The sequence below is a fragment of the Balaenoptera acutorostrata genome, chromosome 6 (genome assembly GCF_949987535.1).
Source record: "Balaenoptera acutorostrata chromosome 6, mBalAcu1.1, whole genome shotgun sequence".
Classification (NCBI taxonomy): Eukaryota; Metazoa; Chordata; class Mammalia; order Artiodactyla; family Balaenopteridae; genus Balaenoptera; species Balaenoptera acutorostrata.
In genome coordinates this window covers 29,011,037-29,029,982 of record NC_080069.1, presented here as the reverse complement: position 1 = coordinate 29,029,982, position 18,946 = coordinate 29,011,037, and the positions used below count along the sequence as shown (strand labels likewise).

The 18,946-nt window shown below is 50.3% G+C and overlaps 1 pseudogene; it reads left to right on the top strand.

Moving 5' to 3' along the window:
• Positions 1–1,396: 1,396 nt before the first annotated feature.
• LOC130708411 (cyclin-dependent kinase 20-like) lies at positions 1,397–18,874 on the top strand (annotated as a pseudogene).
• Positions 18,875–18,946: the final 72 nt, after the last annotated feature.

Here is an 18,946-nt window from a genome sequence, read left to right as displayed (position 1 = left end):
CATCTATGGTGTTTCTAACCGTTTGCTATTCAAACTATGCTTCAATGAATAACTTTGAACATGTCATTTCGCTGTGTGCAATATATCTGTTGGAGGTACTTCTAGAAGAGACCTTGCTGGGTCCAAGGGGATATGCAGATGTAATTTGATTAGCAGTGCCAATGCTTCAGCAATATATGAAAGCTCCTGTTTTCCCACAGCATGGCCAATGTGAGGCAGGAGATAGAGGGGCTCCAGGCTAGACATTTACAGCTGGCCTCCTGTCTGCCCTTCCTGGGGTGAGAAGAAGTTGTGCTCCAGGCCGGACATTCATAACCAGCCCCCTGTTTACATTTCCTGAAGCAAGAGATAAATGGGCTCCAGGACTACATATTTATGACTGGACTCCTGTCTATATTTTGAGATGTGCACCTCAGTATAAGAACCAGCAACAGAAATAGGGTAAATAACTGGACACTGGACATTTTTATGGCAGGGACAGAGTGGGACTAAACCCTGTGAAAAGATCAAGGGGTCATACATTTCCCACCCTTGGGGCACATGTGCAGAAAGGCTCGTTCGTTGGGAGTCAAAAGGGAGGGGGCACCACCCCATAATATGTGATGCTAAGGTCATCCCATAGGCCTCTGGGCTGTAATCCATCTTGGAAAAAAGTTGCACATGCACGTTGGGGAGGGTCCTAGGGCAGGTCAGGTGTGGAAAAGGAAACCAGATAATTGGCCAAAGGTACACAAAGACCCAGAAGAACTGCCCTATATAAATGACTTAACCTCCTCTTTACTGTGCTCCTCCTCATTAGGGAGGACACCCACACCCTTTGTCTCCAGATGTGCATCTCTGCCTTGCTTCTATCTTAACTAAACAAACTGTTTCTCTGTGTGCTCTCCCACTTGTTGTTGTTGTGCTGTGTCTCTATTAATAAACTTTGTACCTGTTTTTACAGTTTTGCCTCCATGAGAAATGCATTTTTCACAGGGGGCAAGAGCCAAGGGGTGGTGGTTAGGATTCCTGGTTTTCATCTAGGCTACCCAGGTTCAATTCCTGGGCACGGAATTAAGATCTTGCTTCACGCCACCACTCACTGCTGCCTCTCCAAGATTAAATGGACTGTTAGATCTGAGATCTTTAGCTATCCCAAAGATGGAAAATTGTAGATTATTTTACATTTATCTCATTGTGTATGAGATTGAGCACCTTTTCAGAAGTTTAAAAAGCTAATTGTGTTTTTTGTCAACATCCTTTCATGGCATGAACTTCTTAAAAATCACTCAGGCTGCAAATTCCTCCAAATGTTTCCTCATGAGAAGCCCTTAGACATGGACTTTCTGGATCAGACTTTTTACTCTTTAAACGTTGTCTTTACATGTTGCCAACTGACGCTCCCTCCACAATGCAGACCCGAACCCGTCTCGCTTCAATCATCATTGGCTTTGGGGCTCACAGGTGGAAATGGCACCTGTACGTTCTCACAGGTGGAAGCTTGCACCTCTAGGTATGGGGGCGAGGGTACCCTGGCCTGCCAGAGTAGCCGGCCCCGCCCCGTCACCTTTCGGCCACGCCCCCGGCGCCGCGGTCCCGCCCCCGGCTGTGCGGCCCCGCCCCGTGCCCCGCTCGCCCCGCTGAGGGCCCCGCCCGCCTCGCTGAGTGCCCCGCCTCCACCCCGGAGAGCGGCTCCACCCTCCCGCCTATGTAGCCCGCTCCCAAGGCTGTTCCGCCTTGCTCGCTGGCTGCATGCCCCCGCCCCTCTGCGTAACCTGGCGTCACTCGTCACGTGACGCCCGGCAGTGCCGCGAGGGGTCGGCGGTGGTTCTCGCTCCCGCTGGCGCGGTCTGCGCACGGGTGATTCCCGCCGAATGAAGCGCACTGAGGCGTGGTGGCGAGGGCCTAGGGGAAGGCGCAGACAGGCCTGGACGCCGCCTGTAGCTGCCTTCGGCCTCCCGGCCTCTGCGCTCTTTCCTGCGCCGTTGCTAGGCAGCCGCATCTGGGCGCGGGAGGCAGGGCGGGCTAATGCGGAAAGGTACGGGTGCCGGGGAGGGGCTGTGATTGCAGAAGGTCCGGGTGTCTGGCAGAGGGCTATGGAGCAGTACTGCGTCCTGGGCCGCATTGGGGAGGGCGCGCACGGCATCGTCTTCAAGGCCAAGCACGTGGAGGTGAGCACCCAGCCCTTCTTCCTTCGGTTCCATTGAGATCTACCCGTTGTCCCGACCCACGCTTGGGCTCCTGCCTCCCCGCAGCTTTTCGTGGCGTGCTCCCGCCTCCTTTGCTCTCTTGAGTGGAGGGCGTCCAGCAACCAGCGGTGCTTTCTTCGGGCGAGTGCCCCCTAGGAGCGTGGCGTGGATGTCTCTGAGCTGCTTGCTCAGCGCTGCGCCTGCTGGCCCTGATTTCCCTCCAGCCCGGGGTGGGGGGCGCGTCCCACCCCCACGAGGGCCTCAGGCCTCGGCGTCGCATCCCCTTTTCCAGCCGGGGATGGGCCTGCAGTGTCTGCGTCCTGTCCCAAACAGACTGGAGAGATCGTTGCCCTCAAGAAGGTGGCCCTGCGGCGGCTGGAGGATGGCATCCCCAAGCAGGCCCTGCGGGAGATCAAGGCCTTGCAGGAGATCGAGGACAGTCAGTAAGTGAGTGGGGCTGGTGTTCTGAGGTGCTGGTTCCCGCCCTCCTCCACTCACTCCCACTCTGAGGTCCTGCAGTCACTCTGTTCACTCATTTGCTTCCTCACCCCTCACTCACTCCCTTTTTTCTCCACTGGTTGTTCACCCTCATTCACTCAGTTACTTCACTCATTCATTCCCTGTCGTTCACTCGCTTATTTCTTCGCGTACTCGTTCGCTCATTCACTAACTTATCCCTTTTTTCTCAAAACACTTGGTGATTTCTGATGATCATGATAATTGCCACCTATTGAGCTCCTGTTATGTTCTGCATGCCAGGTTAACTGCTTTATGTATATTGTCCTTCTGAGTTTCGTCCTCTGCTCCGCAAGGCACGCTCAGGCTCTCCCTATCTCAGGCCAGGGGAGGAGGCGCAGCCACCAGCTTACGGGTGCTCAGCTTGTTCCGCTTGTCTGTGGAGGCTTTGGCCCAGGTCTGATCGCAGAATCAGGACGGTTTAACACTGGGGCCTCCCATAGACTCTACCCTCTACTGGCTACTGGCAACACAGAAACCAGCCCCTACCCTGCTCTTGAGAACTGAAGTGTGGTAGGGGAGATGGCCAAAGGCTACAGCGCCCATCTGGCGTGGTTTGTGCTGTGACAGGCCTGGGAGGGGCTGTGGGCACACGAGGAGAGACACCTCACACACCCAGTTTCATTCTCTTTGTGGTATTCTCTCTTGTTCATGTCCTGAGTAGAGGATGTGCTTAACTTCCCAGGGAGTGACAAGGGTAGGTCCACCCACCTAAGGGTGGGTGATACTCTGACTTGTTTCTTATTCTCTGGAGATGTCCTTGATATATTGCGTGACACAAGCATGTTATAAAACTGCGTGTGTCATCTTGGTTTTGTATGAAAATATTTTGTATATATATACGAATACATGTCTGTGTGTACCATGTCTCTTGTAAAGTCTGGTGGAATAGACTTCTAAGGTTGACTCTAGGTGATAGGATTTTTCTTTTGCTGTTTTTTTCATTATAATTTTGGGTATTATCTGAATGTATTTGTTTGTCCCAATCTGTAAAATGAGTGTCTACTACCCTCCACATCAGAAAAACAGCAATATGGCCATTCTTGTTTTTTGAGGAAAGTAAAAGGGCTTTGCTGACAGCTTGTGTGTGGGAGAGGTGGAGGGCCCATAGGAAGCTGGTGATACGGTCCCATGTCCTGTGCATCAGCAGGCCTGAAGAGTCTACGTTCAAAACACTCCAGATCTTACCCTGGCCCAGGCCATCCTCACCTCTCATCAGAACAACTACAGCAGGCTCCCCTGCCCCCCCGCCCCCCTGCCACTGCCTCCACTCCACAGTCAAAAAATGTACATGAAATCATCCACTCCCTGGCTTGAAAAGCTCCAGAGGCTTCTCTTCACTCTGAAAGAACTGTCACCATCTGCTTCCACCCCGCTCCAGCCTCTTTTTTCATTCACAACTTCTTTTTTTTTTTTAAACAAATTTTCACGCATTATTATTTTTTTTAATTAATTAATTTATTTATTTATTTATGGCTGTGTTGGGTCTTCGTTTCTGTGTGAGGGCTTTCTCCAGTTGCAGCGAGCGGGGGCCACTCTTCATCGCGGTGCGCGGGCCTCTCACTATCGCGGCCTCTCTTGTTGCGGAGCACAGGCTCCAGACGCGCAGGCTCAGCAGTTGTGGCTCACGGGCCCAGTTGCTCCGCGGCATGTGGGATCCTCCCAGACCAGGGCTCGAACCCGTGTCCCCTGCATCGGCAGGCGGACTCTCAACCACTGCACCACCAGGGAAGCCCCCATTCACAACTTCTTAAGTGTCTCGCCCATGATAAGCGCTGTCTAGGCTCCAGGAGTGCAGAACAGAGCAGCCTCCTTCCTGTTCTTGCCTCCGGGCCTTGTGTTTGCTGTCCCCTGGCCCAGAGCTCCTTCCCAGATGCCTTCTCTTCTTTCTGCATCAGAATCTTCATCAAAATACCCTATACGTTTGTTGTTTGGCCATTTGTCAGTCATTTGTCCCCTGAGCTCCTTCAAGTCCTTCGGGACGCACCAGCCCTTGCTCCTGTTCACTACTGTGCAGCCTGCCCTTGTGACCTCGTGGGCCCTCAGGAAGTATATGTGACATGTCTCCTGCTCTCCCAGTGCTGGGAGTTGTGATCACCTGTGTGTGTGTGTGTTTCCAGGTGATTTTCCAGTTCGTGGGCTGGGTGGGGGACCAGACACTGCCCTCAGTCGCCTTTCTTAGACCTCCTTTTCCCTGAGTGTTTACTGGAGCGTTAGAGTAGGGACTTGCCTTCTCCTGGGAGAGGGAAGCAAGAGATCACCAAGCTCCCTGATTCTGAGCTCAGATCTCATGCCACCGTCTCTGCCTGCCTGGTCCTGTGTTGGTGCAAGGGCTGAGGGTCCCAGAGAGAGTCTGAGCCATGTGAGTCTGGAGGCTGACGGGATGCCCCGCTTGCAGGTGGTACAGCCGAAGGCCGTGTTCCCGCATGGCGCAGGCTTCGTGCTGGCCTTCGAGTTCATGCTGTCAGATCTGGCTGAGGTGGTGCGCCACGCCCAGAGGCCGCTGACCCAGGCGCAGGTCAAGAGCTACCTGCAGATGCTGCTCAAGGGGGTCGCTTTCTGCCATGCCAACAACATTGTACATCGGGTCAGTTCCAGCATGGGCTGGGGTGGGACCGGGGGGGTGGCTGGGCTGTGGGTAGGCCAGCCCTTGATGAAAGGCATGGTTAGAAAAGGGACAGAGGGGGCAGGGCCTATGGGTAGGAGGCCAGGGCTGGGGCCCTGGAGGAGGTCGGGTCTTGCGCTGACCTGGGTGCCCAGCCTGCCAAGTCCTCCTGTCCCGAGGTCCTGTGGGGGCTCTGGAGGAACTGATGCCTCTTTGGGTGCTCTCAGGACCTGAAACCAGCCAACCTGCTTATCAGTGCCTCGGGCCAGCTCAAGATAGCGGACTTTGGCCTGGCCCGGGTCTTTTCCCCAGAGGGCAGCCGTCTCTACACGCACCAGGTGGCCACCGGGTAGGGAGGACCAGTTCCCAAGCAGGCCCTGGCAATAGACAGGCCCCAACCCTCCTGCTGGGAAGAGACGCTTCTGGACCTTCTGTCCAAACAGTGCTCTTGGGGCTGGTGTGGGGGCCAGGATGACCTTCCGAGGCAGCTTCCTGACAGACCGGTGACCTGGCTGTGACCACCTGCCCTCCTCTCACAGGTGGTACCGAGCCCCTGAGCTCCTGTATGGTGCCCGCCAGTATGATCAGGGTGTCGACCTGTGGTGAGACGCCTATGGGCTGGGCAAGGGGGAGTGTGGGTCGTTGGGTCACCTTTTCCTCCTGGGCATTGAGGTCTCTAAGCCATTTGCGGGTTTTCCTGCTGTGAGCTCTAGGTTGCCATGGGGGTGTCTCCCCTGGTTAGAGTATCTCTGCGGAGTTTGGGATCAGTGTTCCTCCCCATGACAGTTTTGAGCTGGGAGGGGTCAAGTGGGATCAGAGTGGTTGTCCCAGTAGGAAGCTTCTGGGCTGAGGTCGGGGAGGTGGTCCGAGGCATGGGGCGTCTAAGCTGCTATGCAGGGGGTGATATCCCAGGATGCAATGTTCCTGAGCTATCTAGAGGCCTGGGTCCCTGGATATGAAGGCCCTGAACCTTTATTTGGGGTAGGATGGTTTGTATATGCCTAAGAGTTTGAGATTTGGGGGCCGTTTTGGAGTCTGCCCCAGAATGGGAGGAGGTGGCAGTGTGTCCCAGAATGGGAGGCTCTGAGAAGTCTCAGAACTGTTGAGGGGTTGATGTGTGTTCCAGAGTTGAGGCCTGAGAGCTGTTTAGAGAGGGGGATATGCTCTGTGTTCTAGGCTTGAAGTCTTTGACTGTTTGGGGATCTGTATCCTTAGCCATGAAGCCTGAAGGGGATCTGTATCCTTAGCTGTGAAGCCTGAAGGCTACTTTGTGGGTATCTTGACCACAGTGTGAGGTGTGGGTGCTGGTGTGGGGGGATCTGTTTCCATGGTGTGAGATCTCTGAGTTGTTTGGGTTCTGTATCTGCAGGGCTGTTGGCTGCATCCTGGGGGAGCTGTTGAACGGGTCCCCCCTTTTCCCAGGGGAGAATGACATTGAATAGCTTTGCTGTGTGCTTCAAATCTTGGGCACCCCCAGTCCTCAAGTCTGGCCGGTTTGCAGGGGCCTACAGTGGGAAGGGGTGGGGGTGGGTGGCTTCTATTACCCCAATAGCTAGTGACTCCCCTGCCCCGCACCTTCTCTCTCGTGGCCCCATGCCTCCTTGACTTGCCGGACCTCGGTCCTGGCCCAGCGTGGGGTCTCCTCCTCCCCTGCCCTGCTGGAGGTGCGAGGGCCAGGGCCCAAGCCCGATCCCTTCCCACCCGTCCCCAGCACACACGCATCCAAACCGAGCTGGGCATGGAGCAGGCGCCTGAGATGTGGAGGAAGCACTGAAGGACTGAGTGAGCACGTGATGTCATGAGTGACGTGTGAGCAGGGGTGCATGGATGGGGGAGTGATGAGGGAATGGGAGCAGGTAGGTGACAGGGAGCGAGAACTGACACCTAAGGGGGCTGGCGGGTGGGTGCCGGCCCTGATGGACCCCCTTCTCCTCCAGGAGATCAAGGACCTGCCTGACTACAACAAGATCTCCTTCAAGGAGCAGGCTCCCGTGCCCCTGGAGGAGGTGCTGCCCGATGCCGCTCCCCAGGCCTTGGACCTGCTGGGGCATTTCCTCCTCTACCCTCCACGCCAGCGCATTGCAGCCTCCCAGGTAGGGTGACACCCGTTGCCCTGACCCTCCTCGTCCGTGTCCTTTTGACCAGGCAGGTTGAGATTCTCAGAACCTGTGATGGGCTGGGACCAGAACCCCTGGAGCCAGGGTTAGGAGGGTGCAGGGCAGGTGTGCCTCTCCTGAGTGGACCCTAGAGGGCAGGTGGCCAGGGGTGGCCCATTAGAAGGGCATGCACACGTCGCAGAAGAGCAAGTCTTGGGTTATTGGTGACTCACTTCTTCGTCCCTTCATTCCTTCAACAAGAATTTACTAGCATCTGGCACGTGCTGAGCACTGTCCTGGACCCTGATCCAGAGTGAACAGACGTGGCTTGTGCCTGTGGGGTCTCCACCCTGTGGTGAGGCAGGGCCGTCAGTCTGTGGGAGCTGAGGGGAGGGATGTTGGGACTGACTTTGGGGTCATGCAAGGCTTCCTGGAGAAGGGCAGGTTTAAGCATGGGGAGCTGTTTTCCCAAGAGAAATGATGAGCAGAGGCCTGGAGAGGAGGACCCAGGAGGGGTGGGTCATGGCTAGAAGGCAGGGGAGGAGCGGAGGACCATGGGCTGATGGCTGATGGTGTGAGGGCCTCTGTCGGGTGTATCTGTCCATCTGGCCTCATGGCAGCCTCCCCTCCCTGCCCTCGGCACTAGCAGTGTGTGTTTACACATGCCCCTGGCGAGTTCCCATGTCAGCAGCACCTTCAGAGTGTACTGAGGCCAACTGACCACCTCTCAGCCCCCTGCTGCTGCCCCCATTCTAAGCGCCCCCCCCCCATTGCCTCCCAGAATCTGCTTCTCCTGCCCATTTAGTCTTTCCTCCACGTGGCAAAGAGAGGGACCTTGTCCAGGTAGGCTGTCGCATCCTCGCCTGCAGGGCCCTCCTGGGGCTCCCTCAGAGGAGAAGCCAGGTCCTAGTGGCCCACAGCCATCACACATTTGGGGCCATCACCTCTGTGACTCTGCCAGCTCCCATTCCCCTTGCTCACTCCCCTCAGGCCCCAGGGCTTCTCCATGTCCTGGGGGTCTGTGCATTTCTGTCCCTAGGCCTCACTCATTCACCTTTCAGGTCTCTGCTTGAGCGCCACCTCCCAGGGGCCTCCCTTCACCATTCTTCAGGCCTGCAGCCCCTCCAGTATTCCTCATCCCCCCCTCATACTTTCTCTTTCCCACATCACTAATCATTTGATGCACTGTTTGTCTTACTTCTTTATCGTGTTTATTACCCCCACCCCTCACTATGTGGAAAACTTGAAGGCAGAGCTCTTTGTTCTGTTTACCGCTGCATCTCCTGTCTCTGGAGCAGTGCTCAAACAGTGAGCACTCCGAGGTGTTGGGGTCACCTGAACGATGAGCAGATGAAGGAAAAATCCTCTCCAGGGCAATGTTCACATCTCCTCCTCGGAGGGAAGTGGCTGAAGCTGGGACGGGGAAGTGACCAGTTTCCTTTTGCTGCCCCTTGCTTGCTACCCTCAGGCCTTCCTGCACCAGTACTTCTTCACAGCTCCCCTGCCTGCCCACCCCTCGGAGCTGCTGATTCCTCAGCGCCCAGGGGGACCTGCCCTCAAGGCCCCCCCAGGACCCCCCCCACGTCCATGACCTCCACGTGGACCGGCCTCTCGAGGAGTCGCTGTTGAACCCGGAGCTGATTCGGCCCTTCATCCTGGAGGGCTGAGACGTTGGGCCAGGCCCCACAGGCGTGTCCCCCGCTTCCCTCCCCAGGACAAGCCAGGCCTCTTGTTCTTCTGCTCCGGCCTGATTCAGCCACAGTGGTCCTGCTCCTGGCCAGGCCATCCAGCCTCAGCAGAGGGGACCCTCGGCCTGTGCTGTCGGCCTCCCATCTGTTGCTGGTAACAGATCCATCAGAAGGAGGCAGTGAGTTCCGCTGCCATGCCTGCCATGGGGCTGGTTCTCTAGTTGCTGTCTTCCTGGTCAGGGACAGTCCTGGTAGAGCCATTTGGGGGAGCGCTGAGTGTAGGATGTCCTCATGTCGGAAATCCAAGTGGGAAGGAAAGTGTGGTTTGATTTTGTTCTCAGAGACATTAAACACTAGTTCACTTTTGAGATTTATTATAAAAACGCCCGGTAGTTGTACGTGATGTATGCCCTCTTCCTTTCCAGTTGAGGGAAGTGGCTGAGGTAGCATCATCCCCTGGCCCTTGCTTCTCTGTGGTCACTGGGAAAGTGGCCCCATTCATGGCTACTTTAGTCTTGGGAGATTGCTAGGTGCTTCATGTGACAGAGCTCCCTTTTGGAGGTGAGTTGGCAGAAATCAGGACCCAGGAATGGCTCAAGTTGGGGACCCAATAAGTGACCCTCCACACCTTAAGCTGGTTTACCAACATCACCCTCAGGATACGGGTGAGCCTGGACCACATGGGCCTCCTCTTTACTCAGAGATACTGGGCAAATAAGAAGACAGACATTCCTGGAACTCATTTGTTAATTCAGTCAATCCCAATACAATCTGAACTGGCTCTTGTTTTTCTTATTAAATAATTTGGTAAGCCAATTCTAAAATATATGCGGAAATGAAAGGGTTAAGAGGAGGCAGAAGCAGAAGAAAAGGCAAAAAATGATGAAAGGACTTACCCTATCAGATACCAAGACTATCATAGGGCTGTAATAAATAAGCAATGTGGTATTGGTTCACAGATAGATAAAAACAGCTAAGTCAGAGAAACTTATTCTTAGCAATCTTGTATTCTTAAAATGTTCATTTTGTGCTCATGTGGCTAAAATTCTGTAAGCACTGCAGTCACAGAGGTGACTAACAGTGCCACAGTCACTGCTCTCCAAGCTCTTAGAGGGCAAAGCACAGTAAACTCCAGTTGTTGTTTTCAGGGAAGAGTCTGAGTGTCCCATATGTCTTTAAAGATGTTTTAAGGATCTGGCCTCTGCCTGTCCAGCCACATCTGTAGACTCTAAGCTTCAGTCTAGCTCAATTTCTGGTGTCTCTCACCTTCGTATGAACGCAAGTCTGTACCCAAACCCTGACCACTGACCCTCAGCCAGTTCCACTCACAAAGACTCTAACACTTACTCCACCCTGACATTGACCCTCACCTTTACCTTAAACCTTACACTTAACCTGACCCTATCACCCTGACCCTGACATATACACTGACTCTCACCCTCACTGAATTCTTTGCCAGCCCCTTCCCCACCCATGCCTGGCTTTGATCTTGGCATTGACTCTGACCCTCACCCAAACTCTGACCCCGTTTGACCTAGAACTAAACCTTGTCCATGAACTTGGCTCTCATCTTAACCTTAACCCTGAGTCTCTAATTGACATTCCTCTTACCTTGATGCTCATTATGATCCTGATCCTGACCGTTAACATGTCCCTGACACTTGCCCTGAGCTTGACTTATCTTTGACAATGACAGCTTCTCTCACACTGATTGTGAATACTGTGATAAATGAGATACTCCCCACCTTCAATCTGATTCTGACCCTCAACTTCACTCTGCCCCTAGACTGAATCCTCACCTTGACAAGGACCATCATACTGACACACCCTGCCCTTGAACTTGCACCTTGATGCTGAACTACACTCTACACTCAAGCTGAAACTAGTCTGCACACCAAGCCTGACCATGATCCTGATCCTGACCCTCATCTTGACCTAGACCTCAACTTCATCCTGACCTGGGTCCTCATCCTAATGCTGAGCCTCACACAGAACATGGACTCACACTTGGCTGTCACCATTGACACCCTAATCCCATCATGACCTTGAACCTAATCTAGACCCTGACCCTGAATTGAACTTCACACTGACACTGACTTTCATTATTATGATGACTCGTCCTCAGCCTGATCGTCACCTTCATCTTGACCCATCCTCACTTTGAAACTTAACCTTGAACTTGATTTTGACTATAAACCAAACTCTGACCCTCTGTGGTAAGCAGAATAATGTCCCCCCCCCCACCGAAGATGCCCATGTCCTAACCTATGAATACATTGCCTTACACACAAAAGGGACTTTGCAAATGTGATTAAAGGGTACAGACTTTGAGATGGAAAGAGTGTCCTGGATTATGCAGATTGGGCCAATGTAATGGGGGTTGGGGGGAGGGAGAGTTGGAGGAGGAGGACTTAATTCCTTCCAGCAGCAATAGAAAAGGGACCCACCTTGACTTTTAATTGACCTTGACCTTCACAATGAACATCATGCTCACCCTGACCCTGACACTACCTCACATTGATCTTGACCCTGAACCTGACACTGACTCTAATCCTGAACATCAACCTCACCCTCACCTTGACCCTGAATCCTACACGGAACTGGACATCCACTGTCAACTTGAATCCAACTTTCAATCTTACTTTCACCCTGACAATAACCATCATCCTAATCCTGACATTCATCCTCTCACTGATCCTCTCTAATGGAGCCTCAACCTGATCCTAACCTTGGCTCTCACACTGATCTTGAACTTGATCTTGAACCTAACCCTGGATCTAAAATTTCCCTCATAGTGATCTTGTCCTTGAACCTGATTCTGACACCATGACCCTGACCATTGTCTTATCTTGATCCTTAACCTGACATAGAATTTTACCTTGAACTGGACACTCACCCTCACGCTGATTCTGATCTTCATCACTCTGTCTCTGATCTTACCCTCATCCTGACTGTGACCCTGGCTGCTCGGACATTGAGCTTGATCATGACCTTCACCCTTACACTAACTCTGATCTGATCTTGGCCAGGGCCACGACCAAAACCAGGGTGAGGTCCAGGGTTGGGGCTAAGGCTAGGTAGGGTGAGAGCCCGGGCAGGGGCCGTGATGAGGGAAGTACCAGGTTAGAGCCAGGGCTTGGGCAAGGGCCAGTGCCAGTGTAAGACGGAGGCTGAGGGTCATTCTGAAGGTGATTGTGAAGGCCAGGGTCGGGGCTAGGGCAAAGCTCAGGATGAAGGTGTGTATTAGGGTGAGTCAGGGTCAGGTGAGGGTAGGGACAGGAGTATGGTAGATGTCAGATGCTAATGAAATCAAGGGTGATGATTAGGGCGAGGTTGAGGAAGAGGGTCAAGGTCTGGATAAGGGCCAGCACCAGGGCAAGGGCTCGGGAGGTGCTGGGTTCAGGGGCACCACAGGGTCCCGCGTGAGGGTCAGGGCGAAGGTCAGAACGAGGATGAATGTCAGTATAAGGGGGTGGGCGAGGGTCTCAGCGAATGTCAGGACAAGGGTTAGAAGCCAGTCTAAGGCCAAGTAGAAGCAGGGCCGGTGAGCGGATTAGTAGAAGTGGGTGTTCCGAACGGAAGCGCGGAGGCTGGGCGAGGATGAAGCGAGCGGGCGGGGCTCGGCCTGCGGGGGCGGAAGCGCAGCGAAGGCGTAGCCCGACCCAGGCAACCACGGGGGCTGGCGCCGTGGAGCCGCAGATGGGTTTGCCCGAGCTGCTGCTGCACGTCTTCTCCTTCTTGGAGGCCCGAGACATGCTCTGCGTCGCCCGGGTGGATAAGGTAGCGCGTCCTGTCCCAGGCGGGAGGCAGGGCTGGGCTCCCGGTCACTGGCGTGTCCATGGTCGGCCCGTCCCCTCGGAGCCTCCGTTTCCCAAATCTGGGAGGGAGCGTCGGACGGCCCTGAATCCGCGATCTGCAGAGGACGCTCTTGGCCCCCGGGGTGGCGACCTCGGCGACCTATGAAGGCGTTGCTCTGAAAACCTCTTATCCCTCTGTTCCTCCGTCTGTCGGTGTGTCCAGAGCCCCTGCGCGGTTGGCTTGCACTGGGCACCTGTGAACAGGGTTCACCCCTAAGATTGGCCTAGGGATCCCACCTCTTCTGGAATATTCTGGAATTTCCCTTCTGGGGCCTGCCTGGAAAGCCGTGCCCTCCCTGTGAGTGGCACCTCTTCCTGCGGGCTCCGCCTGTCCCTTCCCAGCCAGTCGAACTCCTGTACTGGCTGTGCTCCCTAAGTGCCTGTTCAGTGCGTTAGTCTGATCTGCGCTTCTGCCCCTGTTGTGCTCCGAGCTCTTCCTCCTCTGTGCTCTTCCTCAGCACAACTGTGACTAAATGATCACATACTGTGCTTGTTAAATGTTTGCTTCCCCCCCACCCCCGCTAGACTCATTCTTTTGTCTCTTGCATCACTGTGTGTATAACCACTGTATGATCACTGTGTGTATACACTCAGCGTATGGCTTGATATTTAGTGTACTCTAAGTAAACGTTTGTTGAGTAAATGAATTTCTTTACTTTTAAAATACATTATTATATCATTTTACAAAAAGATTAATCAACAGACCCTTACCTGAATTGTGTAATTATAACTTAAATGTATCAAGTAAAATACTGGGTTGTTATCCCCATTTTTACCAATAGGGAAAGTGAGTATCGTGCCGAGAGTGCATTGGCTGAGGTCACCCAGGTAGTCTCCCAGCAGATTTTGAAAGGGAGGTGCCTTTTACCCTTTGATAGCAGCAACTTCTCCAGGTTCTGGTTTCCCTGTTAGGTAAAATGAGGTCAATAAACCCTGCCTCACAGTGTCATCATGAAGATCAGCATCTAACAGAGGCATTCTCCAAGGTGGGTAACACCCATTTTGCAGGTTATATTACATATTATAATTTTATGTTAGGGAAGTAAGAACATCTCAGTTGGGTTTTGAACTGGGAACTATAGAAAAAAAGAATGCGGAAATCTTCTTACCTGGTTTGATTATTGCAAAATATCAACTTTACATTCCTACTAGCCAAAAAGATTTCTTAAGGACTGAGAAACTTTGATCTCGGGTGAGTGAGGGCTGTGGAAGTAGGAACCTGGGCTCAGACAGGGTGGTTGTTATTTCTGCCCGGGCCTGGAAAGCCACGTATCTGGCTGGGACCCTCAGTAGGTCTGGGCCACAGAAAGCTCCAGAGTGGTTTCTACTGAAGCTGTATAGGCTCCAGAACCCAGGGTGGCCCAGCTGGAGAGGCCAAGAAGTTCCAGGATGCAGGTGTGGGCCTGAGGGAGGGGGAGGCAGGGTACTGTGATCCCTTCCCAGGGCCACCTGAGCCTCTTCCAGATAACTTCTGCAGAGAGAAGTTTGTGGGAATACGGCCTGTGTGCCCTCCCCAGGTAGCAGTTCTGTTCCTCCACCTTGGCATCTCTGGGACATCCCTTTAGCCAGAGCCTTAATTTACTCCATTGCAGCAGCCTTCTTATGGGTCCTGCTGCTCTGCCCTCGTTTCCAGTCTTTCCTTCTCTCTCTCTTTTTTATTCAATTGGCCCTACCACGTGGCTTACAGGATCTTAGTTCCCCAACCAGGGATCCAACCCGTGCCCCCTACAGTGGAAGCTCAGAGTCTTTTTTTTTTTTTTTTTTAATATTTATTTATTTATTTTGCTGCATCGGGTCTTAGTTGCGGCACACGGGATCTTTGTTGTGGCACGTGGGATCTTTCGTTGCGGTGCACGGGCTCTCTAGTTGTGGCGCATGGGCTCTAGAGCGTGCATGGGCTTAGTTGCCCCAGCATGTGGGATCTTAGTTCCTCGACCAGGTATCCAACCCATGCCCCCTGCATTGGAAGGCGGATTCTTAACCATTGGACCACCAGGGAAGTCTCCAAGTCCTTCCTTCTCATAGCAGCCTAAAACACAGTTTGACTTGCCACTCTTCCATTCACAGTTCTCAAGTGACTTCTCACTGTTTTTGCCCTTCTGACTTCCAAGAGTTGGTCTAAGCCTGTCTCCAGCTCCTTTCTCTATGTTCTGATTAAGGCAACTTACTCATCATCTTTTTCATACTTCTGAATCTTTGCCCAAGCGGATCTTTCTCTCCCTGAAATACTTCAGCCGTTTTCTTAGAGGATAACTACTCATCCTTCAGGAGTTGATCAGTAGTTACTTCTGAACCCCTTGGCTCCAACTGAGTTGGTCATTCTCTCCTTTGTCATTCATTATTTGGTGTGTTTTATTTGATGGTCTGAATTTGTCTCTAGCTCCCCAGGGTGAGTGTTCTTGAGTGCAAGCACTGGGTCTCATTTAGCTCTCTGTCCCCTCCACAGGGCCTGGCAGGCTAGGCACTAATTGCATGTTGACTGACCAGATACCCTTCTAGGTCTGGAATGAGGCTTCAAGGACCAAGGAACTGTGGAGGTGAGTGGAGGAAGAGCCAGGCCTGCTCAGGAGAGTATCCCTCAAAGGAGAGAGGGGTGTACTTTTCAGCACTCACTGCGTTTCCGTTAAGTAGACAAGAAGGGACAATCCACAGCCCTTACCAGCAGGAAACTCCTCCCTAGTTGGGGATGTGAGACTTTTTTTATAGTATATTGAAATATAAGCGATTTTGTTAATCAAGTGGAGGTTGATGTAGGTGGGGGTACCAAACTCAGGGGCAGAAATGTACAGCAAATTGAATGCAGCTGGCTGATAGACAAATCAATAGACAAATAAACCACTTTTACTTGATTTCAACTTTGGTGTAACAACATAGTTATATAAGCATGTTTGATATTAGAACTTAAATAAAATTCAAAAAATTAAAAGTAGAAAATAAAAAATATTTTAATCATTAAACTATTAAAATTTTCTTTTCTGTTCATTCCTCCTTTGGAACCTGACATCTTTTCTTTTGTCCCAAGAGGTAAGTGTCAGATCTTCTGCCTCTTGCAGAATATAGGACAGACTATATAGCCTTGACTATCAACTAGGAGCTATATTTAGTTTTAGTCTTTCCTGATGGAAAACAACTGTTCACATGAAGTTTCCTCCAAACATGGAGGGAATCTTTGCTTGATGGTTTTTATTTTTAGAATAACTGTGAATTGATATATTTGAGAATTGTGGAATGCCAATCTTGCCATATTTATTTTTCAGTATCATACAGCACTGTTCTGTTTGTTGCTTTTTATTCAGTTTTTTTATTGCTAATAATATTAATTAGAAAAATGATGTTAATCTCTAGTCAATTTTGAAGTAAGGGAACTTTTATTGGATTTCAGTCTTTATCTCTACAATTTGGGGGATGTACTCTAGATAGAACATTCAATTCTGGAAATTGATTTCTCTGTAGATAAGTGGACAAGAGAATGTCTTGCCAAATGTGATTCTCAAAGACACTGTGTCACTAGAAATAAATGAGTTGACTCATAGATTGGTGTAACTATTTGTGGAAGCCCTTGGAGGGCAATTCTCACAGTTGGAATGGGTAGGATGCCAACCCTAAACCCTAGTCTTTGTTCTCATCTTTACTGATAAGCTGGGGTAGGAATTTCCCTTTGAGTAACATAAGTAATATATTTCTTTCAGCAGTTCAAAAAATCTCTTGTGCAGCTTATCACCTAACCCCCACATGTATGCATGTGTTACCATATTGTGTGTACCTCCAGGTTCCTCAAGCAGATTCTTCAGCTGTCTGCAAGCCAAGTCACGAATGGGTTTTCGGTTCATTACTATTTTATAGTTTTTGGTGCTAAACTCTGTTTAGCATACAGTCATTCTTTGGGATGGTATCCTTGACCTATGTTCATATAAAAAACACTGGGTTTATGTTTCTGGAACTGGGACAACTGCAACAGCATTCCAGGAGCATCGTCACACGCACGTGTTATTTCTAATGTTGTACCTGTCATGGGTACTAGGCCCCAAAACTCTCCAGGCCCATAGGAACTCTTACAGACACAGTAAATGAACGTGGTTAACCGGTCATGTGTTTTTAATATGTACTCTATAATTCTAATTTAAAACACTGCAAGTTACTTCTTTAAAATGCTTCATGACCTTTTAAATTCTGCCATCTCTTTAACACACTATGTGTTAGATTTTTGGTTAAAAGGAAAATTGCAAATATTTGCTTTTGTTTAAGGTACAAATATCTTTTTTTTGTTTGTGTACAGTAGATTGTTTTGCTGTTAATTGCTGTCTGAAAGATTTTGGTGCCATGGTGTAAAGATCTTGCAGCTCTTTATTAAATTTATTTCTAAGTATTTTATTCTTTTCCATGCTACTGTGAATGAAATCACTTTGTTAATTTCCTTTTCATATTTTTGTACTTAGTATATAGAAATGAAATTTATTTTTATAAGAAATGTTTCCTGTGACCTTCTTAAACTTGTTTATTCATTCTAGTCTGTTTTGTTTTGTTGTATTTTGTTTTGGTGGGATCATTGGTGTTTTCTAACACATAGGATCATGTCCTCTGTAATAAAAGTTCGAATTCTGCCATTTAAAGTTGAATGCCTTTAATTTCTTCTTTCTCTCCTACCTCCTTTTTTTTCCTTTTTCCCTTCTTTCCTTCCTTCCTTCCTTCCCACCTTTCTTTCCTCCACTTCTTAGAGACTATATTTTAAGGACCTTGCTTCTCAAATATGGTCTATCAATCTTTGTCTTTAACTTTGTTTCATCTATTCACATTCAGTGTGATTATTGATATGGTTGGAATTACATTTTCCACTTTGGTATTTGTTTTCTGTATGTCTCTTATCTTTCCCCCCACTTCTGAGACAGGCTGGGACCTGGGACCCTTTGCTGCAGCGCTACAGCAGATTTCTATAAACTGGTGTATGCATGGGTGAGAGTCCCACCTGTGGGTTAGGTTCCTACAGATGAAATACAACTGTCTGGTTTCCAGGCTCGATCACCCCGGTGGGCAGTGGACAGGGTGCACCCTCCTTCAGTGGCCCTTTCTGAAAGCTTGCAGGTTGGTGCCTGAAGAGACAACTGCAGGGTCAGGTTGAAATGGCAATCTCTCTCTTTCTCTTTCTCTTTCTCTTTTACAGTCTTTTCTGTCCCTCCTCCCTTTACCTCTCCCTTGGTCCTTATACCTGCACTCCCATCCCCTTTATCCTGAAAACTTCTTGTTTGTGTCTAAGTTTTTGTCATTGGTATCTTTGTTTTATGAGTTTTGTCTGTCCAACTGCTCCTACAAGTCTCTGCTAACATTGTGGGCATGGTGAAGCTCTTAAACCCTGAAATACAAACGGATCCCACATTGTCTGAGACTCGACTCCAGCCTTGGGTTACATAGTGGGATTTTAAAGAACAAAAAAAGAAGAGAGGGGCTTGCACCTCTCTCCTCTGCCTTTGCAATGTAACTATTCTGCCTGGACTCTCAGGGACTCCCTGATCCATCTGTAGTCCCCCAGACTGAGGGAAAAAAAGAGACCTTTTTAAATTCAAGCAGGAAAACTAAGAGCTCTCTGATTTTGTAAAAATTAACTTGTGTGGCTTAAGCTTGTGGGTTTAATTAATACAGACCTGTCTGTATTATCAACATTAAGTATAATACTTCTATCCTACCTAGGGTTACTGGAAGTCAATAAGTGCGTATTGTTTCTGTGATAAAATCTGTTAGCAAGGAAAATAACCTGATATGATTAAACTTTTAAGTAAATATGACTGGATAAGAGCTTTTTAGTAAACTCAATGGGAATAATCATGTTTTCAAAATGTCCATCTAGAACAGTCCCTCCAAATTTTGGTAACTTGAAACTAAATTAAGTTAAATGATAGGAATCCATTGAGTATCCAGGCCATTTCAAATAAGATGAAATATTGGAACATCAATTGCTAAACAGGTCTAAATTTACCTACTTTTGTTTTCTTGTGAGAGGAAAAGTGAGGATGTTTGGGTTTAT